Raw genomic sequence first — 10,469 nt, 5'->3', positions numbered from 1 at the left:
AGCACTAAATCATAAAGGCTAACAAAGATCAAGAAATTATTATTATAATAATTATTTTTAGAAAACACACTTGACTGCTCAGAATGATAACAATGACTAGTGAGACGCCTAACTAGACAGCATTTTTTTTACATTATAAGCAGGTTTAAACCTAGTCAAAATCTAGTGTGCTGCCTACCTAGACAGAATTTTTGGGCCTTATAGTCACATCCGAACCTAGTAAATGCTTTTTGGGCATCATAAACACTTTCAAACCTAGTCAACACATATGAAGTTACCTACCTAGACAGCATTTCTGGGTATCATAGATACATTTGAATCTAGTCAACTACTAATGAGCCGCCTACCTGAACAGCATTTCAGGCATCATAGGCACATTCAAACCTAGTCATACCTTGTGAGTCACCTTGCTAGACAGCATTTTTGGGCATCATAGTGAGCCGCCTACCTAGAGACCATTTTCGGTCATCATAGGCACATTAAAACTTACAGTAGTCAACACCTAGTGAGCTGCCTTCGTAGACAGAATTTTTGGGCATCATGGACAGATTCGAAACTGAACACCTAGTGAGCTGCCTACCAAGACAATATTTCGAGCATCATAGGCACATTGGAAGCTAGTCAATATCTATTGAGTCGCCTTGCTAGACAGCATTTTTGGGCATCATGCTGAGCCACCTACTAAGACAGCCTTTTTGGGAATCATAGGCACATTCAAACCTCGTAACACCCAGTGAGCCACCTACCTAGACAGCATTTTTGCACATCATAGTTATTTTCAAATCTATAGTAGTTAACACCTAGTGAACTGCCTACCTAGACAGCATTTTTGGGCATCATAGGCACATTTGAACCTAGTCAAAACCTACTGAGCTGACTTCCTCAACAGCATTTTTTTGGGCATTATAGGAACATTCGGACCTAGTCAACACCTAGTGAGCCGCCTACCTAGACAGCATTTTTGGGCATCATAGGCACATTCGACCTTAGTCAAAACCCAGTGAGCTGACTATCTAGACAACATTTTTGGGCATCATAATCACATTCTAACCTAATCAACACCTAGTGAGCCACCTAGCCAGACAGCATTTTTGGTGCATTCGAACCTAGTCAACACCTAGTGAGCTCCCTGCCTAGACAGCATGTTCAAACTTTGTCAACGTGAATTTACAACCTAGACAGTAGTTTATCAAATATGCAAATTATGTTTAGTTAGGCACACAGACAGCATTTTTGGACATCATAGGTACATTCACACCTAGTCAAACCTAGCGACCGAAGCTTCTAAGAAGAAGACTGAGTTTCTTCTGTAAACACATCTTCACTGCTACTCTATCATTTCCAAGCTTTGCAAAACAGTTTTCTTTAAATCTATCAAACCATGTAAACTACCTTGAACAAAGAGAGGCTCAAATTCTAAGCAGGCAGGAATTCCTTTCCGCAAAATAGCGATCAATGCTGTATTGACTCACTATCATCGGAGTAAATGATTTTGCTTATTGATTCTCCTTAAAGACTGACATGTGGAAGCTGAACAACAGTGTTGTTTAACAGTTAGCCCTGTAAGAGCATTTCTCTGGATGTAAACAATCAAATATCATTGGTCATAGGTTACAAATCTAAAAACATCACGTTTTAGAAAGGTACTCCTCAACAAGCATGAATCAAGGCAGCATGTACTGTATCTTCTTATGTTTTATGTTGATTTTGGAATATATTAGGAAGAACATTATTAGAGATGCTCAAAATCAAATGGTTGAAACTGGTCTAATCTAGTGTGTGCTGGTGAATTGTAAGTGGTCGACTGGTAAAGCCCAGTGGGTCTGCCTTACTGCACATCTCCTTGGTAAAAATAAATTAAAATAAATAAATAAATCTTAAAGGAATCCAAATGGAATTTTTTACATAATTTGTTAGAAACCACAACCAATCCTAAGGTGATTGAACAAGAATTCTCTTAGAGTCGAGTAACATCCTACTGGATGATGCATTCCATTCTCATGGCAAGTGGAAACAATACTACAAAATCATATGAGCTGGCTCGAACAAAATCATATGACATTTTCTCCCATAGAGAAAAATAAACAAACCAACGATGGATGTTGATTACTATTTTTAGACAAATCTAAACTTAACCATAAAGTCTAATCTTTACCCAAACCTAAACATAACCATGAAACATGGTTTTGAACGAGACAGGTTACATCACAATAGGTAATTTTTATTGCCTAAATGAGTAGCTACAAGAGCCATACCTTCAAACCCCTTACCTGTAGTAAAATTATTGCAATGTATGGCTTCTAGTGACTTACTGCTTAATTTTAAACATTGCTTTTTAAACATTTTAAAAACAGAACTGTAAATGGCACCCTACCGTCTACACTTCTCAAAGCAAGCACATATACATTTTGTCTCCATTGACTCTCTGTTAAACACACACGCTAACCTTTTGGAAAACTGGGCCTGTTTATTTCCTCGTATAATTAGCTTGTCCCTTATCTGCAGATGTTCTCCCCTTTTCGATCATATGGAATTCCTCACTCTGTGGTCTGGAGGGAGGGAATGCTGCGGGAGAGACCCATCTGGATTGGAACAAGGTGGGGAATGGAAGAGATGAGGCCCCCTACCCATTTGGCTCTCTGGACAACCCCAGGGCTTGTCTGGAAACACATCAGTCAGGACAAAACACAGCGGGGCAAACCAGAGCCTGTCACCGGATATCCCAGGGAGAGGAGTTAAAACTACAGTTGGTTCTTCCATTTAATGATAAAGGCAGTACACTGGAAGGCATATTCTAACCAGGTCAGAACCTTGTGAGCTGGTTGCTTAGACCAGGGGTTCCCAAACTTTTCCATGACAAGGCCCCCCAAATACCACTAGGTTCTGGCCAAGGCCCCCCTTTCCCATGATGTGTTATTAAACCCATCGACAATACTACGGCAAATGTAGAAATAAATAAATAAAACATTTAGGTGAACATCCATTAACCTTTATTGGTGTTGTAATAATAACATTTGTATGTCAGATCTTCATATATGGTAAAGTAATTTCAACATGTTCAAATCTGGTACAGTAATTTCAACATTCAACATTGTATCTTTGTGTGTCAGTGAACGGAAAAAGAGAGAGATCTTAACGAGAGGGTGTGTGTGTGTGTGTGTGTGTGTGTGTGTGTGTGAGAGAGAGAGAGAGAAAAGAAGAAGAGAGAGCATATAAATGGGAAGGCTGGGCCTGGTGGCAACATTCAACAACATTGTGTGTGTGTGTGTGTGTGTGTGTGTGTGTGTGTGTGTGTGTGTGTGTGTGTGTGTGTGTGTGTGTGTGTGAGAGAGAGAGAGCATATTAATGGGATGGGTGGGCCTGGTGGCTCCTACACAGTTTGTCAAGCCTGGGCTTTATGTCTGTCAGTGCAACACGCATTTCACTCTCCACATTTAGATGTGCTCTGTGTTTTGTTTCAATTACTTTTAAAGTTGAAAAACCAGACTCACACAAATAAGTGGTTGCAAAAGGAAGAAGGCATTTCAGAGCACTCTCAGCTAGGATGGGAAAGTCATTTCTTACATACATCCAGTAGTTAGAGAGCGAAAGAGCCTCAAATTTCATTTTTAAATCCCATGAAGTAGTCATCTCAATCAGCTCCTCCTGTGATTTTAAGTCCAGACAAGATCCTACATCAGGGGCAAATGGGTTCCTTACCCAGTTTAGATGGGTGCTGTCAAGGTCAGGGAAATAGTCTCTGAAATATCCCTGGAGGTGCTCCAGGTGGGATTGTATCAGTGGAGAAATGGTGTCCAACTCGCCACCAGATGACAGCAGGTCTTGGTGTAATAGTGGGAACATTTCTGTAATTCCCTCCATGAGCTTGTTTGACCACAGCGTAATTTTCAGGGAAAAAGCACACACTTTGTCTTGCATATGCACTATGTATGTGTCACGCCCTTGCATACTTTGGTTAAGCACATTCAGATGACAAAAAATGTCAGCCATATATGCAAGTTTGAGAATCCAGGCTGCATTTGTAAAACGGTCAGCCAGCTGATGTTTCTCAGACAAGAGAAACTCTGCAACCTCCCTCCGCAACTCATACACACGGTTCAAAACTGCCCCCGTGATAGCCAGCGTACGTTTGAGTGAAGCAGCAATCCATCAAAACGGACTCCCATTTCTTTACACAGAAGAGCAAACAGTCTGTGTTTCAAGGGGCGGGCTTTAATGAAGTTTACTACTTGTATTATGTCCTGTAGTACCTGATTAAGCTCATCATCCAACCGTTTAGCCACCAGTGCTTCTCGATGGAGCATACAGTGCGTGAACGCAGCATTCGGGGCCTTCTGTTTGATGAGAGCCGTCACCCCCTGTTCTTCCCAGTCATAGCCGCGGCCCGTCAGAACACACACCCACGCATCGAGACCAGTCAAGTCCATTTGAATTAATATATTCGTCCAGCACTTGAAAAATCTCTTTCCCAGTAGTTCTACTTTCAAGTGCCTTACAAAATAAAATTTCCTCAACGAACATTTCTTGGAAAATGAATCTGATGTACACAAGCAACTCGGCAGCGTTAGCCACATCCGTACTCTCATCTAGCTGCAGTACAAAATATTTGCTAGCTCTCACCTGTTCCAACAGTTGAGCAGACACATCCTCAGCCATGTCTCCAATACGTCTGCTCACAGTGTTATCAGAGAGTGGTACAGCGTCAATTTTCTTGGCAGCATCCTCACCCAGTAGCTCTTTAACAATGTCTTTGGTAGCTGGTAGTATCAAATCCTCCCCAATTGTGTGCAACCTTTTAGCTCGCGCAATGTGAAAGGAAGCCAAAAACTATGCCCTCAATGCTCTCTCAGGGACAGTAGCTTGCCGCACGAATGTTGCTGACTGCCTGGTCAAATGTTCTTCCTTTCTTTTAAAAAAGTCGACTGGTTTTCCGGCCTCTGCTGGATGCTTCTGGTTCAGGTGACGTTGAAGTTTAGATGGTTTTAAGCATTCGTTGGAGAGGATCTCGAAGCAGAGAACGCATTTGGGGCACTCATGTCCATTCTTCTGCATGACACAGGTAAATCCATACTTTATGTATGCTGCCTCATACCTACGAGTCTTACTCGGCCAGGAGTTCGTTTTCGTATTTTTTTTATCTGAGTTTTCGATAGCTGGTTCGTCAGGTTTTTTCCTTTTTAAAAATCTATCCATTTTGATAGAGCTAGCCAGCTAACTAAATAAATAGCTGAATAGCTGAGCACTGGCGGTTGTTACCAAGGTTACATTGACAGATTACATGTGGTCTACTAGCCATTCAGAAAGATTAGCATTAAAAGTTTAATGTTTAGATATGTGACAAATTATTATAATGCTATTTCATAACAATACTCATAATAATATAAATATTTTTATATATATTTTTAATATTTTTAATAAATTTGTTTTTTTCCTTCCAACTTGCTGCGGCCCCCACTTTGAAAACCACTGGCTTAGACAGCATTCTGTTGGTAGATTCCACAACTATACCTTCAAATGGGCAAAAAACATGTTTTATGGCCTTTCAAAAGTAACAGACTGATCACACTGGGAATTCGATGACAGTGGGTCGAAAGTTCTTCAGTTAAAATCAGTCTGTGCTTGCGAAAATTCAAACCGCTGATGGTATTTTTGAAAATATCGGCACAAGTGAGCTCTGGTTTTTGGGTGAAATGTCCACAGAGGAGTGCCTAAAGCGAGTTCTAAATTATGCTATACAGTGAAGAGGAATACATATTTTATTAAGTCTACCCCCAAATCCAAACCCTAAACCTAACCATCAGTGGATTAAAAGTGTAACCTCAGAGGGAAAAATGGAACCTCCTAATTGCACTCCTCATTGAATATGTAAACATGATTACTTCCTGGTTTCAAATGGAACAAGAACTCATTTATTATAATAACCCTCCGGGTTCTTTTCAATGTTTTTAAATGCTTTTGTTTTAGTGGCCTTTTGTATGAGCGACCTCAAGAAATTGAGTTTTATACATCTCTTTTCTGGACAATCTTATGGACTAGTTACTTTTGAGTTGTTTGAAATCTACGCTACACCTCACGTCTGACTGGATTACTTCAAGGAAATTAACAACTCTGCACTCACCAATGGTCTTCGCCGGGACTGCTAAGACCAGTCTTACTTGGGCTGCTTGATTCCCTGTCCATCGTCAACGTCCATTGGGGCTGGAGCATGTGGACTTTGAATTCGAGTTGTGTTGGTGGATGCATTGAGGATGTTCTGCCTTCTGTTGCCCATCTTGGCCTACTGGAGTTTTACTGTTTGTCCTAGCCAGTTTCAGCGGAGAGCTCCATGCTTGTTTGCAAGTCCATGCACTCATATTTCTTCCAACTGGTGGAAGTGATATGAAGCGGGGTGTCAATTTTGATAATCTCACATCTTTTATTTCACCGCAAAACACAGATGTCGCCACTATTAAGATGACCGTCATTAACACACAGTCAATATTGAACAAGTCTTTTATACTGAATTACTTTTTTATATCACGATCATTGGACTTTTTATTCATCACTGAGACCTGGCTGAATCCTGGCGAACAAATGGCCCTGGGGGATCTAACACCACCAGGTTGTGACTTTTTAAATTCCCCACGGACTTCAGGACAAGGAGGTGGCGTTGCCACTGTTTTTAAAAACACTTTTAAATGCAGAATGCAGCCTATTGTCATGTATTCCAGCTGGACTGTCTCATGGTGACAGCCTCTGATTCTTGGGGATTTTAATATTCATGTATGCTGTCCATCGAAACCTCTGTGTAAATTAATTTATCTCCCTCACTGAGTCTTTAAATTTTGTACTACATGTCACTGGTCCTACTCACAATATGGGGTCATACATTAGATCTGGTGTTATCATATGGTCTTTCTGTGTCTAACTTAGAGATCTTAGATATTGGCATTATTCAATAATATTTGAGTCTGTGTCTGCTTGTTCACTCCTTACTTTTTCTCAGTCCTTACGTCACTCCCGGTCCATTCACTCATCTACTGCCAATATTTTTTCAGAATTGTATCTAACCCATTTCACAGATGATGTCTTAGCTGGACTTTACACTGAATCATTGCTTAAAGCTCTTAATAAATCTTGTTCTTTTACATTTGATATTGTCGCTCCGCTCAAGCCAAGGACAATTAAGGTTGTTTCACAGCCTTGGTTAAATGACGTCACCCGCACTCTCAGACAAGAGTGCAGAAAAGCTGAGCGCAAGTGGAAACGAGACAAGCTTCAGGTCTCTTCTGATATTTTAAAAGAGTGTTTAACAAACTATCAGAGAGCTGTAAAGGAAGATAAAGCCAAGTTTTTCTCTACATGAATCTCTGATAACGCTATATCGACCAAAAGTTTTGTTCTGTTTAAACCCAACTAAAAAATGCTTTTCTGGACACCCACCAAGAGAACTGTGAAAAATATTTAAACTTCTTTACTGACAAAATTGAGCAGATTAAAGGTGCGATTGCACCTTCACAATTTGATTAACCACTAAATCCTTTCCTGTCCAGCTCCCTGACTCACTTTGAACCAGTTACATCAGAACAGTTTGCATATGTAGTCTCCAAGGTGAAGTGTTCCAGATACAAGCTGGATATTCTTTCTCATTTATTCATTTCTCCACGCCTTCTTAAAGAAGTTTTCATGACTATCAGTTTCAGTGTGACAGCTATAATTAACAGCTCATTAGCAAGTGGAGTTGTTGCAAGTAGTTTTAAACATGCAATTCTACATTCTTTGTTTAATAAAGCTTTTTTGGATCTGGCAATACACAACTATTACAGACCAATCTCCAAACTGCCTTTTGTTTCCAAGATTTTGGAGAGAGTTGTTTATTCGTAGCTCTACTCCTATCTAAATACATTTAACATTTTAGATACATTTCAGTCTGGTTTCAGACACTTTCACAGCACTGAATCTGCATTGTTGAAGGTCACTAATGATATTTTACTCTCCATGGATTCAGGTTCACCTGTCGTTTTAGTTTTATTAGATCTCAGTGTCACATTCGACACCATCGACCATAATATTCAACTCAATCATCTAGAATGTATGGTTGGCATCCAGGTGATGACCCTCCAGTGATTTTCCTCCTATCTAAAAGAAAGGCTGTTCTCTTTTAAAAATATATTTTTTTCTTCTACTTTGGCTCAATTAGAGATTGGTGTCCCTCAAGGTTTAATCTTAGGACCCTTGTTATTTTCACTACATACTGTATGCTTCCTCTGAGCTCTATTTTTAATAAGTACAGCATATCTTATCACTGTTATGCTGACAATTCCCAATTTTATTTTCCAGAGAGTGTAGACAAGAATTGTTCATCTGAGAATGCCAAAAATTGCTTCAAAGATATTGTAGCGAATCAGCTCTATGAAATATTAATAATCTATCATAACTTGTTATAATCGATTATTGATACTTGGATCAGTTAATCGGGTTAACTTGATGTAGCTACATTAACATTACAACCAAATACTCGGTTCATCCCGTGAACACTCAATATTGGTTATTAATTAATTAATTAATAGAAAGGTACATTTCCGGGGCATGGGAAATGTCTTTCTTACTAAGTATTAAGAGCAAGTAGTCAAAATCTATGATTAGTGACTTTAGATATAAGCTTGAGACACAGACAACTTTACATGTGACATGAACAAGACTTTATTAACTAGACTAAACATTTAAACTACTCTAACATACATATACATACATGCATACAGTTTACCAAGGGAAAGAGGGCTGAAGCAGAATACAGGAAGGCAAGATGTTATAGCATTGTTTGAAATTCAGCAGATCAACAGCCTGAGCAAACCATCATATTAGTTCTGACACGCCCTTTTTGGAAAGGGGTAAGGATACTTAATGTATCAAATAATGAGACTAAGTTTGATACTTGCATGTCCCATTTGAATTAAACTGTCCGATGCAATTTGTTGAGGCTCCAGTTGATCCTTGATGATGTTGTCTTGATGAGAGAGAACCAGTGGGAGTCTTTGGTGAATGGAAAGACAAGGCCGTAGCCTGGCGCATGCTTGGGAGTCCTTGGGGCCTTCTAGTTCAGCATCATTCAGCAAGAGAGTGAGAGAGCACAAGGCTCAGAGGGCAAGAGAGGCAGGAAGCAAGAGGAGCATAAGAGAGCGAAGAGAGGGCTAAGAGAGGACTAAGAAAATAAGAGATAAGAGAGAGCGAGAAATAAGAGCTAAGAGCATTTATAACCTTAGAAAACATGTCCCACCTCTCATTGGCTCGACCAATGAGAAGGGTTTGGGTTCCAGGTGGGAATTTGGTTTATTGCTCTTTGTTCTCACATTTCTCATTGCATGAGCAAGAAAGAAACTAGGAAATATACTTGTAATACTAATATGTTGTTGTTATCGACATATCATGTACACAGTCATTTTGATCTTCAAAATACCAAGTTATAGAGACCAAATATGCCACACATATGATTTCGGTTAACCATAGTATGCAAAGTCTGAAACATTAACCCATTAGAGTTTGCAAGAAACATAGATCAAGCAACATTTAAGGAAATTGTGAGATGGCACATTAGATACATGTCAATATTTTTATCACATGGATTATATATATATATAGCATATATAGGATTAAAAGGTGTCATTTCTCCTTCTCAGTAAGAAAGCAGTGAGCTTCAGCAGTCTGAGCATTCCTTTGGGGGGTCAGTAAAGTCCCCTTTCTTTGGGCAGGAGAATGATTCCTTTGTTCCGTCACAGCTCATTTGCATGTTTCTTATGACCGGGTCTGGCTTTGGTTTGAATAACTCAAAAGATGGTAATACCTAGCAGAACACCATTCTAAGGTAATCTTATATTTATATTCAACTAGGACAAGTCGTAAGGTTTAATTTGATACCAAGGAACGTGTATTTAGTACACTTAGAAAGGAATATACACTCTTCGGCTATTAAATATGAGGCCTCAGAGTTTAAAACACACAACGAAACAGTTCTAACGAGTTTGATATACCTCAGAAATACACAACATACAGGGATTACACGTATTTCATTAGCAATATGCAGTTCTGTGTTTAACTGAAAAACACACACACACACATTTTTACGTTCAAAGTTTCCCCTTCCTGTCCACCACGATAAGCACGTGGTGAGCATGCGGATGTCACATGCGGTTCTCTGTCAATAGTTCATTGTCTCTTTGTCAATACATTTATTGTGCTTGTGGAGACTAGTTGGCGCTATTTCAGTAATTAGGGGAGTTTCAACAGTAAGTTCTTGTTTGTTCGGAACCTGCCGAGTTAATGATTCCTTCATTGATTCCCCCAGTCGCTACAATATGAAACATTGGCTGGCAAACAATTTCTTACAATTAAATGAAAGCAAAACTTAAGTTCTGATTTTAGGTTCCTTTATGTCCTACTTACCTGGCCTGGTTGCCCAGTTAGGTCCTCTGTCGTCAAATGTACAAGATCAT

The sequence above is a fragment of the Xyrauchen texanus genome, chromosome 7 (assembly GCF_025860055.1).
Source record: "Xyrauchen texanus isolate HMW12.3.18 chromosome 7, RBS_HiC_50CHRs, whole genome shotgun sequence".
NCBI classification, from domain to species: Eukaryota; Metazoa; Chordata; class Actinopteri; order Cypriniformes; family Catostomidae; genus Xyrauchen; species Xyrauchen texanus.
Note: the sequence above shows the minus strand (reverse complement) of the source record.